The sequence below is a fragment of the Diplotaxodon limnothrissa genome, linkage group LG4 (assembly GCF_057381915.1).
Source record: "Diplotaxodon limnothrissa isolate DT_005_m linkage group LG4, D_limnothrissa_male_GT1.1, whole genome shotgun sequence".
In the NCBI taxonomy this organism is placed as follows: Eukaryota; Metazoa; Chordata; class Actinopteri; order Cichliformes; family Cichlidae; genus Diplotaxodon; species Diplotaxodon limnothrissa.
The window spans coordinates 16507363-16521175 of NC_140599.1; the positions used below are offsets into that span (position 1 = coordinate 16507363).

A 13813-nucleotide genomic window follows, 5' to 3' on the forward strand; every position below is an offset into this window, starting at 1 on the left:
GGCATCACCATTTGGCTCTCAGTATGTAGCATCCGGCAGCTAGTACAGAAATTGAGCCAGAGATAGGGAGAGAGAGAGAGGGAGTACCTTATTACATATATCTAAATCGTTCTTTTTTCTCTAACACACAAACACGCCCACACATCCAGACACACAAATGCACACACAGGCCGAGTCTTCCCTAGTTAGTGCCTCTATCTCATTAAAATCATGGGATAAATTATTACATTTAAAGGAATCAAGTAAACAGACTAAGAAAAAAAGTGATCAGAGGACCAAAAGAAGTAACTAAAGTAGAAAAATCACACTGTGTATAAATATACACAAAACACATGGTCGAAATCTATTCCTTCCCTTTCTTCGTCACCTTTTTTTCCTACTTTCATGCTTCCTTTGGGAGCAGCCATTCCCATGGCAGGGGTGGGAGGGGAAAACTGAACAATGAAAAGACAGAAAGGGCGAAGAAGCTATTTATAGAACATTCATCATGTGTTTAATGTATGTGAGTGTCTATGTGTGCTGAGATCGTGTGCATGTGCTTGACCACTTTTCACACATTACCAGAAAACCCAAGGCGCTGTTCAATTAGCCTCCTTGCTCCCAGCTATGCATATAAATGTATGTATACACATGTAAATGTGTTAATCCATGACAGTGCATGAATGTAGCTGAGTGAAAAGGGGAAAGAGAGAGAACCTGAACCTTTATATCTATTAGCCACATTAGTCTTCTGTTATCATTACGGCAGTGGCTAGTGGCCAGGGCAAAATATAAAATAATAACGCTAATGTTGGAGGAAAACGTTATCAGTCCTGTCCATCTGTTAACGTATTTGGACAGTGTTAATTTAACACTTTACATTACTATATATATATATATATATATATAATTGCTATATATAAATATTTAAATTGCTATATATAAATATATAAATATATATATATATATATATACACAGTGGGGCAAAAAAGTATTTAGTCAGCCACCGATTGTGCAAGTTCCCCCACTTAAAATGATGACAGAGGTCAGTAATTTGCACCAGAGGTACACTTCAACTGTGAGAGACAGAATGTGAAAAAAAAATCCATGAATCCACATGGTAGGATTTGTAAAGAATTTATTCGTAAATCAGGGTGGAAAATAAGTATTTGGTCAATAACAAAAATACAACTCAATACTTTGTAACATAACCTTTGTTGGCAATAACAGAGGTCAAACGTTTACTATAGGTCTTTACCAGGTTTGCACACACAGTAGCTGGTATTTTGGCCCATTCCTCCATGCAGATCTTCTCAAGAGCAGTGATGTTTTGGGGCTGTCGCCGAGCAACACGGACTTTCAACTCCCGCCACAGATTTTCTATGGGGTTGAGGTCTGGAGACTGGCTAGGCCACTCCAGGACTTTCAAATGCTTCTTACGGAGCCACTCCTTTGTTGCCCGGGCGGTGTGTTTTGGATCATTGTCATGTTGGAAGACCCAGCCTCGTTTCATCTTCAAAGTTCTCACTGATGGAAGGAGGTTTTGGCTCAAAATCTCACAATACATGGCCCCATTCATTCTGTCCTTAACACAGATCAGTGTGTTAAGGACAGCCCCATAGCATGATGTTTCCACCCCCATGCTTCACAGTAGGTATGGTGTTCTTGGGATGCAACTCAGTATTCTTCTTCCTCCAAACACGACGAGTTGAGTTTATACCAAAAAGTTCTACTTTGGTTTCATCTGACCACATGACATTCTCCCAATCCTCTGCTGTATCATCCATGTGCTCTCTGGCAAACTTCAGACGGGCCTGGACATGCACTGGCTTCAGCAGCGGAACACGTCTGGCACTGCGGGATTTGATTCCCTGCCGTTGTAGTGTGTTACTGATGGTGACCTTTGTTACTTTGGTCCCAGCTCTCTGCAGGTCATTCACCAGGTCCCCCCGTGTGGTTCTGGGATCTTTGCTCACCGTTCTCATGATCATTTTGACCCCACGGGATGAGATCTTGCGTGGAGCCCCAGATCGAGGGAGATTATCAGTGGTCTTGTATGTCTTCCATTTTCTGATGATTGCTCCCACAGTTGATTTTTTCACATCAAGCTGCTTGCCTATTGTAGATTCACTCTTCCCAGTCTGGTGCAGGTCTACAATACTTTTCCTGGTGTCCTTCGAAAGCTCTTTGGTCTTGGCCATGGCGGAGTTTGGAGTCTGACTGTTTGAGGCTGTGGACAGGTGTCTTTTATACAGATGATGAGTTCAAACAGGTGCCATTCATACAGGTAACGAGTGGGGGACAGAAAAGCTTCTTACAGAAGACGTTACAGGTCTGTGAGAGCCAGAGATTTTCCTTGTTTGAGGTGACCAAATACTTATTTTCCACCCTGATTTACGAATAAATTCTTTACAAATCCTACCATGTGAATTCATGGATTTTTTTTTCACATTCTGTCTCTCACAGTTGAAGTGTACCTCTGGTGCAAATTACTGACCTCTGTCATCATTTTAAGTGGGGGAACTTGCACAATCGGTGGCTGACTAAATACTTTTTTGCCCCACTGTATATGTATATATATATATATATATATATATGGAGAGAGAGAGAGAGAGAGAGAGAGAGAGAGAGAGAGAGAGAGAAATTTCATATTTTATTGATTGCAATAAAAGCAATAGATAAACTGGGCTGTGATTTACTGACATTCAGCATGTGTATGTGTATGTACACTGTAATAGGGACAGCAGTAGGTTGCAGACAAAGATGTCTCGCCAAGTAAAGGTAAGTGAGGCCACAAGTGAGGCCAAATTACACACACACACACACACACACACACACACACACACATCTTCAATAACATTGTTTTTAACAGAATCTGTGAAAAAAATTGCCATATTGAGACAATTGTTTTGCTGCAAGTAATCATTAACATTTAGAGAGGACTTCCATAAAGAGGTAAAACAGTGTCTACAGCTACTACGACTACATGGTGGAGGCTCTGTCATGGTTTGGAGCTACATGCCAACAAGTAGTGCTGCAGATCTTGTCAAAATGAATGGAATTACACCGGGAAAATATCTCAAACACACTGCCAATACAATATAAAGGTGGTTATACCAAATATTGACTTTCACGCTTGTTAGAATTGTACAAACTCTATTTTTGTGTCGTCTACTGTATGACCATATATGTTCGTACATGATTTCAATAAATCACTGCACCCATTTCCCATAAAGAAATGAGGCGTGGCTCGAGACTCACAGTATTCCACAGAGGCCTTATGTTTGCTTTCTCCTGCCTCCTCTCTTCCTCAGTAAAACCCTTGCCTATATTTCCTTCCAGCTTACTCTGTTAAGCCTCCTCTCTCACACAAGTCTGTGCTCACATACGACTATCCCCGCTTCCAGTCATCTCCCAAATTGTTTTCTTGTCCTCTTCCCTTTTGCTTTCCCTTCTTTTCGCTTAGTTTCTCCCACCGTCTTCCTATCCCTCGTCAGTCCACCTTTGTCTTACCGAGCACGCCCATCAGTCATCCCTATCTGTATCATGCCATCTCCATTCAGTATCGAATGAGAGGGAGAGACAAGGAAAGAGAGATGCTGCGTCAGCATGAGGACACAGACATCGAGAGCCAGCATGTTAGGGAGGAGGAAAATATATGGAGAGTTAAAATGAAAGAGAGGGAGAGTAAAAAAAAGGAGAGAGAAAGAAAGAAATTGTCCTGTGGGCACAGACATGATTGAAAGGAGTGAGTGGTGGGGAATAAAAGGGAGAGAAGGAGGCAGGGCATATTAGGGGGAGGGAAACAACAACATGGTTGGGGGTGGGGGGGTTGGGGGCAGAGACTAAGAGTGCAGGACAGGAATACAGCAAAAGAATAACAAAGGGGTGTGAGAGTATTGCAGTATTTCGTTTCTGTATGCCCTTTTGGAACTAGGTTAGTGGCAGAAATCACACTTACTAACACACACACACACACACACACACACACACACACACATACTGTACTGTACGTACACAGATGCACAGTGGCATACAATACTGTGAAAAATAATTGGCGCCAAATGAGCACATGTGCAGATTAGATCATTGTAATTATTTGAAAGCACACACAGTGTTGCTATCACAATACCTAAACACTTCTGCCCCTCCCTCCACTGATCTAATCTTTTCCATACTGACATTCAAGCACACATGATGATGCATGGACACACATACACCAACACTAGACGTCACTTCACTACGCTATTTTTGTCTGCCAGTGGAGTCCAGACCAGCTGCTACCCTTTAGGAAGGTGCCAGCCTCCCCATTAAGATAAGGAAGTGTGATAGCATGGGCCTGTTTTTTGTTTTGAATTCTGGCATTCATTTTATGTCTGATAAAGCATGCAATGTTTATAATGTTTGTAAACATAATATTTTCACTGTTTATAGTGGCTTATTTGACTTTTACTCTTAAATACAAAAAAAGAATAAATGAGGGGTACGATGAGCACTGTGCCTCTTTCTCTCATTATGTGAAAGAGGCCCATGTTTTAGGTATCCTACATTCACCATTTGTTGTTTGTTTTCTTGCTGACAAACATCCAAAGTAACTTATGAATACCAGTGTTGCAAACACATATTTGGCTTTCAAAAATGTGCCAAAAAGAGTTTGTGTTGTTTTCAAGAAGACAAACAGGAAGATGTTGAACCGTAACTTAGCAGCCTTCCCTTTTCTCTCTGTCAGTTTATTTATATCCCTCACTTCTTTCCCCTCCGTCCCCTTCTCTCTCTCTCTCTCTGGGTCCTGTTCCATTATGCAGCAGTGGCAAAACAGCTCAAATCATTTCCTCATTTCTTCACTTGCTTATCACTTTTCTCTCAGAAGCACTGATTTGGTCAAATGAATAGGATTAAGCAGTGTGGTTAAAACCGATCTAATTATTTTGATAATCAGCTGCCCTAAAGATAAGAGACACGGCTGAAGTGCTCCATTTTAGTCCACCATTATGCGATTTCAATAGATTCTTATGAACTGCAGTTAATGTTTCTTTTAGCAATTCAAATCTGGGCTTTCAGTTTTGCTTTTAGGAAGATTTGGGTAAAAAAAACAACAAAAAAAACAGGAATGGATTAAAGTTTTTTGGGGGGGTTTGCTTTTTTTTTAAAGAATTATCCAGCAATAATAAAAACTAAATGGTCTTTAAATTAGTTTGTAATTTTAAATAATCCCTTCAGTATCTCCCTGTCATGGTCCCCGTGCCTGCTCGGCTGGCCCTGTGTGGCTACATGTTATGTTTTGTCTTTTTTCTCTCTCCTCTCTCTCTGCTCGCTGCCTGGGCGGAGCTCATTGTGAGCTCCCGGCCTCCACCACCTGTAGGCAATCACCTGTGGCTCCTCACCTTGTTTGCTCCCGCTACTTAAGGCAGTGACTGAGAGCACCTCGCCGCTGGACTATTGAATAACGCTCGTCAGTGCTACTTTAGCCTCAGCCAGTTTTGAGCTCTGTCCGTGAAAGTTCCGTGCTAACTCTTGTTCTCTGTATGCAGATTTCTCGTGCTTGGTTTGGTGACTCTGGACGCTTTTCCCGACCCCTCTCCGCACCCCTGGGAACCCTGGCCCCCCTCTCCTTCACCTGTATATAGTGCACCTGGAGTGTGTAAATAAACCTGTTTTTCTGAGATTTCAGTCTGTGCCGAGTCCTCCCTGCTCCTCCGTGACACTCCCTCCTTAACTGCAAAGCCTCTTTACATGAGACAATATGCCTCCAGAATTAAAGCAAATTCATGCTGCTGGTCCAACCAGCACCAAAAATAAAGGTTTTACATTTTACATTTGACACAGCTTTGATTGCTTTGCCAAACGAATGGGAGCACCCAAAGGCCTGTTTAGCCCTGCTTGGCCTCTCTTACTCTCACTTAGCATCATTCAGTGTGTAAAGGCCTCACAGCCGCCCACTCTCCCTCCGTGTTTATTCCATACAGCATATGTTGTGCCCGCATCTCACCCCTGCCACTGCCTCTTCTCCCTCATCACCCACACACAGCCGAGTTGTCACTTCGTACAAGATGCTGACGGTGCTGTGTGTGTGTATGTGTGTCTGCGCTCTATGTAAAGTGCAGCATTTGACTTTCTTTTCTTTTTTCCCTTTTTTTTCTTTTACATTATGTTAATGAGAAGTTTGTTTGTGTATCGAATGGCACTTGCTGATTTAACGGTGAGAACTGACTTGCTTTTCACAACCAAAGCGTGCTCGCGAATGTGCAAGCTTGAGCGTATGCCAGCACGCCCTGCAGGTAGAGTGCAGGTTTCCAGCAGGGTTTGTGTAGTATCAGCTGCTACACGTGACCAAAAAACATGAGCATGAAAAAATCAATCCATCACAGACTCTCTCTCTCTCTATTTTCTCTCTATTCACGTATCCAAATCCCAAAAATAGCTCTTCCCCACGTCACTGTGCCCCTCCACACATACACACACACACTCGCAGACATAGACACATTCTCAGAGAGACACACACGCGCACACGTCCGAACTTGCGACTGAATTATTCAGCAGAGCCCGAACGCAGAGCTGAGAGAAAAGGAAATAAGAAAAATCTGAAGGGAAAGGAGACGGGGATGAAAAGCAAAAGAGAAAGAAAAAGAGAATCAATTTTATCTGCATACAGTTAACATGGATAGGCAAACAGATTTGTGACCAACAGGCTTAGGATCATTCATTCACATTCATAGATAAATATTATGATAAAGGATGGTTGTCCAGATTCATAGTTGGTCAGCTGTTCATTCTTGTTTTGATTGGGGGAGGGGGGCAAACAAACAAAAAAACAGGATTTCATGAAACTGAAATTAGATAGTGTGGTTTTGTTTTTCAAATGGTAAAGTAGAAGATTTGTTCAGCAAAATATGAATCGTATACAATTAACTGAAGCACAGTACCAATCTATGCGAAAAGTATTTAGAGTAGAGGCAATCAGCTGATATGCTGCAATAACAGAGTGACCAGCACAGCCACAAGATCTTGACCCCATTGAGCAGTTAAGGAAGTACCTTAACTAATGGGGGGCTGGGGAGGTTTAGCACTCTATTAATGTAGTGGTATCACTAATTGTGAGGCACTGATGGAACAGCAGAGTTGGCCTAGGTGCATCTCTGCACATAGTGGGTGACACAAAGGGAGAGAGAGAGAGAGAGAGAGAGAGAGAGAGAGAGAGAGAGAGAGAGAGAGAGAGAGAGAGAGAGAGAGAGAGAGAGACCAGTCTACACCAGTGAAAGAAATATTGTCTACTTAAAAAATAATGTATTATTGGCTGTCATTGTCATTAGTGGGTGTAAGCGTTCTGATAGTATTTTCAGCTCATTGCATGTGTTTTAAACAGCTAGCATCAACTGTAGGCTCATAAGATACATTAGCTAACAAGTGAGCTGTAGTTTTTATGAATTGTCTGTGTCTTTTAATACATTTAAAGCCGAGCGCTAGTGATACAATATGACCGAAGAGGTAAAAAAAAATCTAAATCAAAAACATGATGGTGTTTAGCACTGGGGGATTTCACTTAAAGAACCAAATCTCTGTCACACAGCTAGCTGCTAAACAACACAATGATTTTGATTTTGCTCCAATTGCTCATTGACAATATATTAAAATAGCACTCACTGGTACCATATGAGAAATAATGTAGCTTACATGCATCATTTACTCTCTGTGATCTGTCACCCCATTTAGCTTACTTGAAGTAAGGGCATGGTAAGCTAGATCTTCTGATGAGTTTATGAGCTGTTCTTTTTTGAGTGTGGAATGACGCACAGCATAGATCTTTAACAACTTTAAGAAAAAAAACAAGAATTGCTTGCACGAGTTCTAATGTATTATCTCTAATCCACACAAGGTCAAACTTATGCACACAGGCTCAAATATAAACATACGCCTCCAATGATATTTGGTTAACTGTCTTGTAGCTACTTGCACTTTGACCAAAAGCCTTTGGTAGCCACCAACAAGCTCCTGGCATAATTCTGGTTGGATATTTGATGTTTCTTTTTGGCATAACTGGCATTTAAATGAGTTTCTTGGCAGCTTTTAAATGTAGTCTATACATTTTCAATAGAGTTGAGGTTGGGGCTTTGGGAAGTCCATTCCAGATGCTTAATGTTAGCCTGCTTTATTCATTCCAAAACCAAGTTTGATGTCTTTTTGTGCTTATTGTCATTTTGAAACAATCACTATTGTCCAAGTTTCAACTGTTGATCTGAAGAGAAGTTCAAGAATTTGAAGGTAGTCCTCTTCCTCCATTATTCTATCCACTTTATGCAATGCACTAGTACCACTGGCAGCAAAGCAGTCCCAGAGCATGATGCTGTTACTACCATTTGGTACAGAATTCTTAGATTAGGAATGTTTCGCCTTTATTCCTCCAAACTTTTGTAATTTTGCCTCAATGTTTGTCTCGGCGGACTAAAGAATTTTCTCTAGAAGACATTTGACCTGTCCACGTGGACAGCTACAAATCTCAGTTGAGCTTCAAGGTGTTGATCTTGGAGCAGCGGCTTCTTACTTGGTGGGCACCCTTTCAGTCCGTGGCAATGTAAAACTCACTTCTCTGAGTTTCAAACTGGTGTTTCAGCTGTTTCCAGTTTCAGACAAGCTTGAGCCGTGGTGGTTCCTGGGCTGCAGTGGCGTGTCTAGAAATTTTTTGGGGGGGGGGCCAGGTAGGGGCACAGATTTGTAGAAGGGTGGCACATGTAATTGGCAGATAATGTTAAAAAAAAATTCTACCAACCGTTAACCATAATTCAATAATCCTATAAACCTAATAACCGGATGCGCTTTTAACTTTTATTAGAATGAGATTTTCACCACTATAGTGAAAAGTGTTTAGATACTGTGTTGATAAAGTACAAGAGATACAATCAGTGCTTTGTCAGTTTATTCAGCATTCAAGGACAAGTATTTTTACTGACAAATAGTGCACATATGTTTTGGGCTAAAACATTTTTGAACATTAAACTACAAACATTTTTAACATACAATTGGCAAATTAGCCAATGCAATGCAAAACTTATTTAAACTTATTAAAATATACTGAACTTTTAATAAGACTCTGTTACATGTTAAGAAGACAAGAAGTACAAAAACATTTGTGAACAGCAGCACTTGTAGTTGCAAAATATTTATTTTTTGATAGAGAACATTTACTCAAGTACCTACTCTATGCTTCATTAAATATTATCAATGACTTAGAATAGGTAGATCCGCCTGTTACAGTGACGGGTGGCGAAACGTGTTACAAAGTCATCCAGGCTTAATGATCTTGCCCTTTTCCTCTCAATACTCAAAACTCCAATATTGCTAAGCCTCTCATCAGTCATAGTTGTTCGTAGATGATTTTTTATAAGCTTTAGCACTGAAAAGCTACGTTCACAAGTAGCACTGCTGACAGGTAAAGCTAAAGCTATTCGACATAAACGAAAAAGCTGATGAAACACCTCTTTGTAAGACTCTAGGAAGGTAGTAAACCCCAAAATACTGGAGAGTTCATTCCCACACCCTGCTCTCCTTTGAACAACCTTTCTAGCTTGATACAGCTCATGTTTGAGGTCTTCAATATCACAGTCATACAGACCAGCCAAGCTTACAACTATTTCCTCTGACAAAAAGCTCTTACTCTTGGGGTTTAGTGCCTGTATACCCCTCATAATATCACAATTGGTCTTGTTGAAGCGCTTCTCCATCTCTGCATGTACATGGTCAAGAATGGGGTAAAATACTTCCCTCTTAAACTTGTCCTTGTCATCCTCCTTACACCTGTGTTGCCCGATTGGAGAATCTACAAAATAACCCTTTAGCCTGAGGCTCTCTCTCTGCACCCTTCTCTTAACTGTCTCAGAGGCAACAGTACACTGTTCTGCAATATCCATTGCGTCTTGCCACAGCTCATCAAAACAGGATTCACTTCTATATTGGTCCAAGGTGTCTTGAAGTGCATGAATTAGGTCTACAGCCTTTGCTAGATCAAGAGATGGAGACTGAAGTACATCAGAAAGCAACTTAATTTCCCCTAGAATTTTTCTAAATGTGGATAAATTGCCAATAAATGTGAGGTCAATTTGTGCCAACAGACCCCGTGCCTCCACTGATCTGTCACCGCTGTTCTCTAAATCTATCTCATGTAGCACTCTTAATATAGCTGGTAATCTGTCCATTACAGTTTTGCATGCACTGTAACGACATGCCCACCTGGTATCACTGAGTCTCTGAAGCTCTCTAGGAGCCTCTGGATACATGTCTTTTTGAACTGTGATCCATTTTTGGTGAACATATGAACCTGACATGTAGACATACAATTTCTGCAACAATGAAAAAAAGCAGTGTGCTTCAGGGACTGATTTCACTGCATCAACGATAACAAGGTTAAGGCAATGTGCATTGCAATGTACATAAAATGCATGTTTTGCCTCTGTTTTGATCCTGGCTGCAACACCCCTGCATTTCCCTGCCATTACTGACGCCCCATCATATCCTTGGCCTACAAGATTGGATCTATATTCAAGGCCATACCTTTCCAGACACTGTATGATATTTTGAGTGAGCCCTGCTGCATCTAGCTGACTTGCTCTCTGGAACTCTAAAAAACTCTCTTGAACAGCCCCATTGTAGTAATACCTTAGTACTAATGACAGTTGCTCTGTTTTCTTTAGGTCTTTTGTTTCATCTGCAATCACAGAGAAGTACTCACTCTCCTTTACTTCTCTGATAATGTCTTCACGTACCATCTCTGACAGACATTCGATTACTTCATTCTGAATGGTGTTACTGGTATATTTTGCATTTCCTGCAGCTTTCATTTTTTTGCAATCAGTGGATTATGCTTAGAAAGAAGTTCCATTAACTCTAAAAAGTTCCCCTTGTTTTGTGATGTATCTGTCTCAAGATGCCCCCTTTGGGAGAGGTTTTGCATAGCTGTAAGGAGAACTACTTCAGCAACAGTTTTGATATATATGCGATTTTCCTCTACTTTTTTTTTATATGCCTTGTCCAAAGCATCACGCACAGATGAATCTGTCAAAATGTTTTTCTGATGTTCACTCCAAGCATACATGGCATTCGTATGACCTTCAGATTTCTCATGCCCCTTAAAACCTCCATCTTTATACATTGCCTTCTTCCAGTTTGAGTACCCTTCATGTGATGTAAAAGGAGTTTCAGAAGCATTTGGAATGGAAAAGTATCTACATGCAAAACAATAGACAGAGTCCCGACTTTGAGAATATTCCAGCCATTTGTGTTGTGAATACCATGTCTTGCTGAAGGCCCTCCTCTTTTCACCATGTACTGTTCGAGGAAATATCTTCAAGTGTGGCTGTCTAGGTCCCTCCGCTGGATTTTGAGATATATCTAAGTGTGGGAGGATTCAATTTAAAAATCAATGAAGAATTGTTTTTGATCTAGAACAACATCTCTTGCAAAAGTGACAGTATCAATATTATAAAATATTTAATGCACAATTAAAGGCTTTCAATATTAATCTATGAAGTAAGATTGGAGGTTAAATACCATGTGGATGGCCCAGTGTCGTACATGATATTGAAGGAGAAGATGTTTCAAAAGGCACCACATCCTGGTTATCTGGTGGATCATGAACAGGTGAAAAAGTGCCTGGGATAATATAAAAATATTACATTTCATTAAATAAAAAAAACATGTTATTTAAAGCAGGATTTTGTTTTAATTTCCAATTATGTACCACAATACATATATTCACTTATTTAATTATTTATTCCCAAATATTAGGATTTGTCCCCTATGGATCGGTTGAACACTTGACAATATAAACATCCCTTCCTTGCATTTTCCTTATTCATTCTCACATACCTTCATTTGTAGAAATCACAGGTGACAATGATGACTGCTGCTCAGTCCACCTTTCCCTGACATTGCTCTCTGCTTCTGGCGTTATTTTAGCCTTCTTAAGGAAGAAATTCTCAATATTTTGAGATCTTTTCATTCTCCACTCCTATTCTTCTATCTATACTGGTTGGCCCTGAAGTAATAAAGCAAAAACTTATGTCACAAACAACAACTTTCTTGATGTATGACCTTGACTGGAAGTCAGGGATGTCAAATTCTTGCCCTTATGGACCCCTATCATGCATGTTTTAGATGTTACCTATACCAACATAGCCAATTCAAATCAAATAATCCCCAAACACCTAGTTGTGCACAAGTCTGTAAATGATTCTTTAAATCAGCTGTGTTGAAGTATGGAAACATCTGAAACCAGGAGGACCAGAACTGCACATCCCTGCATTGAACATGGCACAAACTTTGGTAATATTGATGTATAAAGAACAACACTGGCTGATGATGAAGTACAGTCAGCTGGCATGGCGACACTGCCAGTATTAACCTGCAACTTGGATTATATCTTATAACTAATAACTCTTATGCTAGCTCCGCGGCCGCCCAGTAGCCTACTGAAATATTCGGCGGTTGCAATAATTCTTTAAGTGTTATTTTTTCCTTGGTATTCTAATTTCACCGAAGTTTACTAAACTCAACAAACTTAATATTACTTACCAGGACATTTATTCTCTCATCATTTTCTTTTGCCGGAAAATAGCTTTCTGTGGTGCCGTCTTTCTCCTTCCTTTGCCGATGCTGCATTCACTTACACTCGGATATCTGAGCTTCACTACGAAAACGTAATCGTACATTTGATATTTAATTGAATTTTATTGTTTTAGCTTCGGGGTGGCACCTGGGGTGGCCAGTCTGGTTTGGGGGGTGGCCTGTGCCCCCCCAGGCCACCCCGCTGGACACGCCACAGCTGGGCTGCTCTTTAAACAATTTTCTCTCATCTGACTGTGACAGTTTGGGTCTTCTTACAGACATTGAGGAAAGTGGTGGCACAACTTGTGTCCAATTGTTTGAACTTATGATCTTGAATCTTCAGTTGTTTAGTTGTGTAACTCTACCATTCTGTGTCACAGATTGTCACTGACTTCCTTGAACTTTTTCATTTATCTGAGTTTTGGACAATCCAGTTAGTGCTGTTAAGCAAATCCCTTTTATGCTCCAAGGAGCAAACTGCCAGTTGTAGTCAATCATGATCACTAATGAGAAGTTAATAGGCCTTGGCCTTGTCAAGTTGAAAGACATCGTAGAAACTTCAGTACCAATTATCAAAAGATTTAAGTGACTATATGCATATATTGGAGCCTGTACATATACTTTTGACCCTTTGTGGATTAGAGAAAATCCAAAATAAATTCAAACTTGTGCACCCATGTTTTAAGTGACTGAAAATGTGTGGTGCACAATATTTCACCCCGCAAAAAGAACAGTTCATAAAAAGAAATTAAGTATTTTGTACAACAATTTTGTTCCAAAAATGACTGTGCTATCTGTTGTCTTCAGCTTGAAAAGAGTAGACAATGGAAAAAGACAGAGAGACCTCACAGAGAACTCAGTGTTCCCTACTTCTATGAAAAACCATATATCATGCCCTGCAGATGATCAATATCAGCAGAGCACACCCGTTTAAACCACTGTTTTATAAATATTCCAAAAATATCGATTGATTCATAAAGGTATGAAGAAGGGTATACATGTGCATGAGCTGAACGGGAACAGTAAGAGATAAGTAAACTTAATGAGAATGAAGTTGCAGCTGTCAAAACGTTAACATTTTTAGACTAACATAGCAAAAGGCTCAAGCAGCCAGTTAGGCAAAGAGCAGTGGGAGGAATGAGAGGAACAATGATGGTAGGACTGTGAGAAGGAGAAGGAAAGCATGACGGACAGGAATTGAGCAAATGAGAAAAGTAAAGGTAGTGAAACGTGAGAGGAG

At 40.4% G+C, this 13813-nt stretch overlaps 1 protein-coding gene and 1 pseudogene across 1 annotated transcript in view; both read right to left on the bottom strand.

Moving 5' to 3' along the window:
- cacna1aa (calcium channel, voltage-dependent, P/Q type, alpha 1A subunit, a) overlaps positions 1-13813 on the bottom strand; it is an 89775-nt gene that overhangs the window by 68349 nt on the left and 7613 nt on the right. The window lies entirely within an intron of this gene.
- LOC146633529 (zinc finger MYM-type protein 1-like) lies at positions 6509-11062 on the bottom strand (annotated as a pseudogene).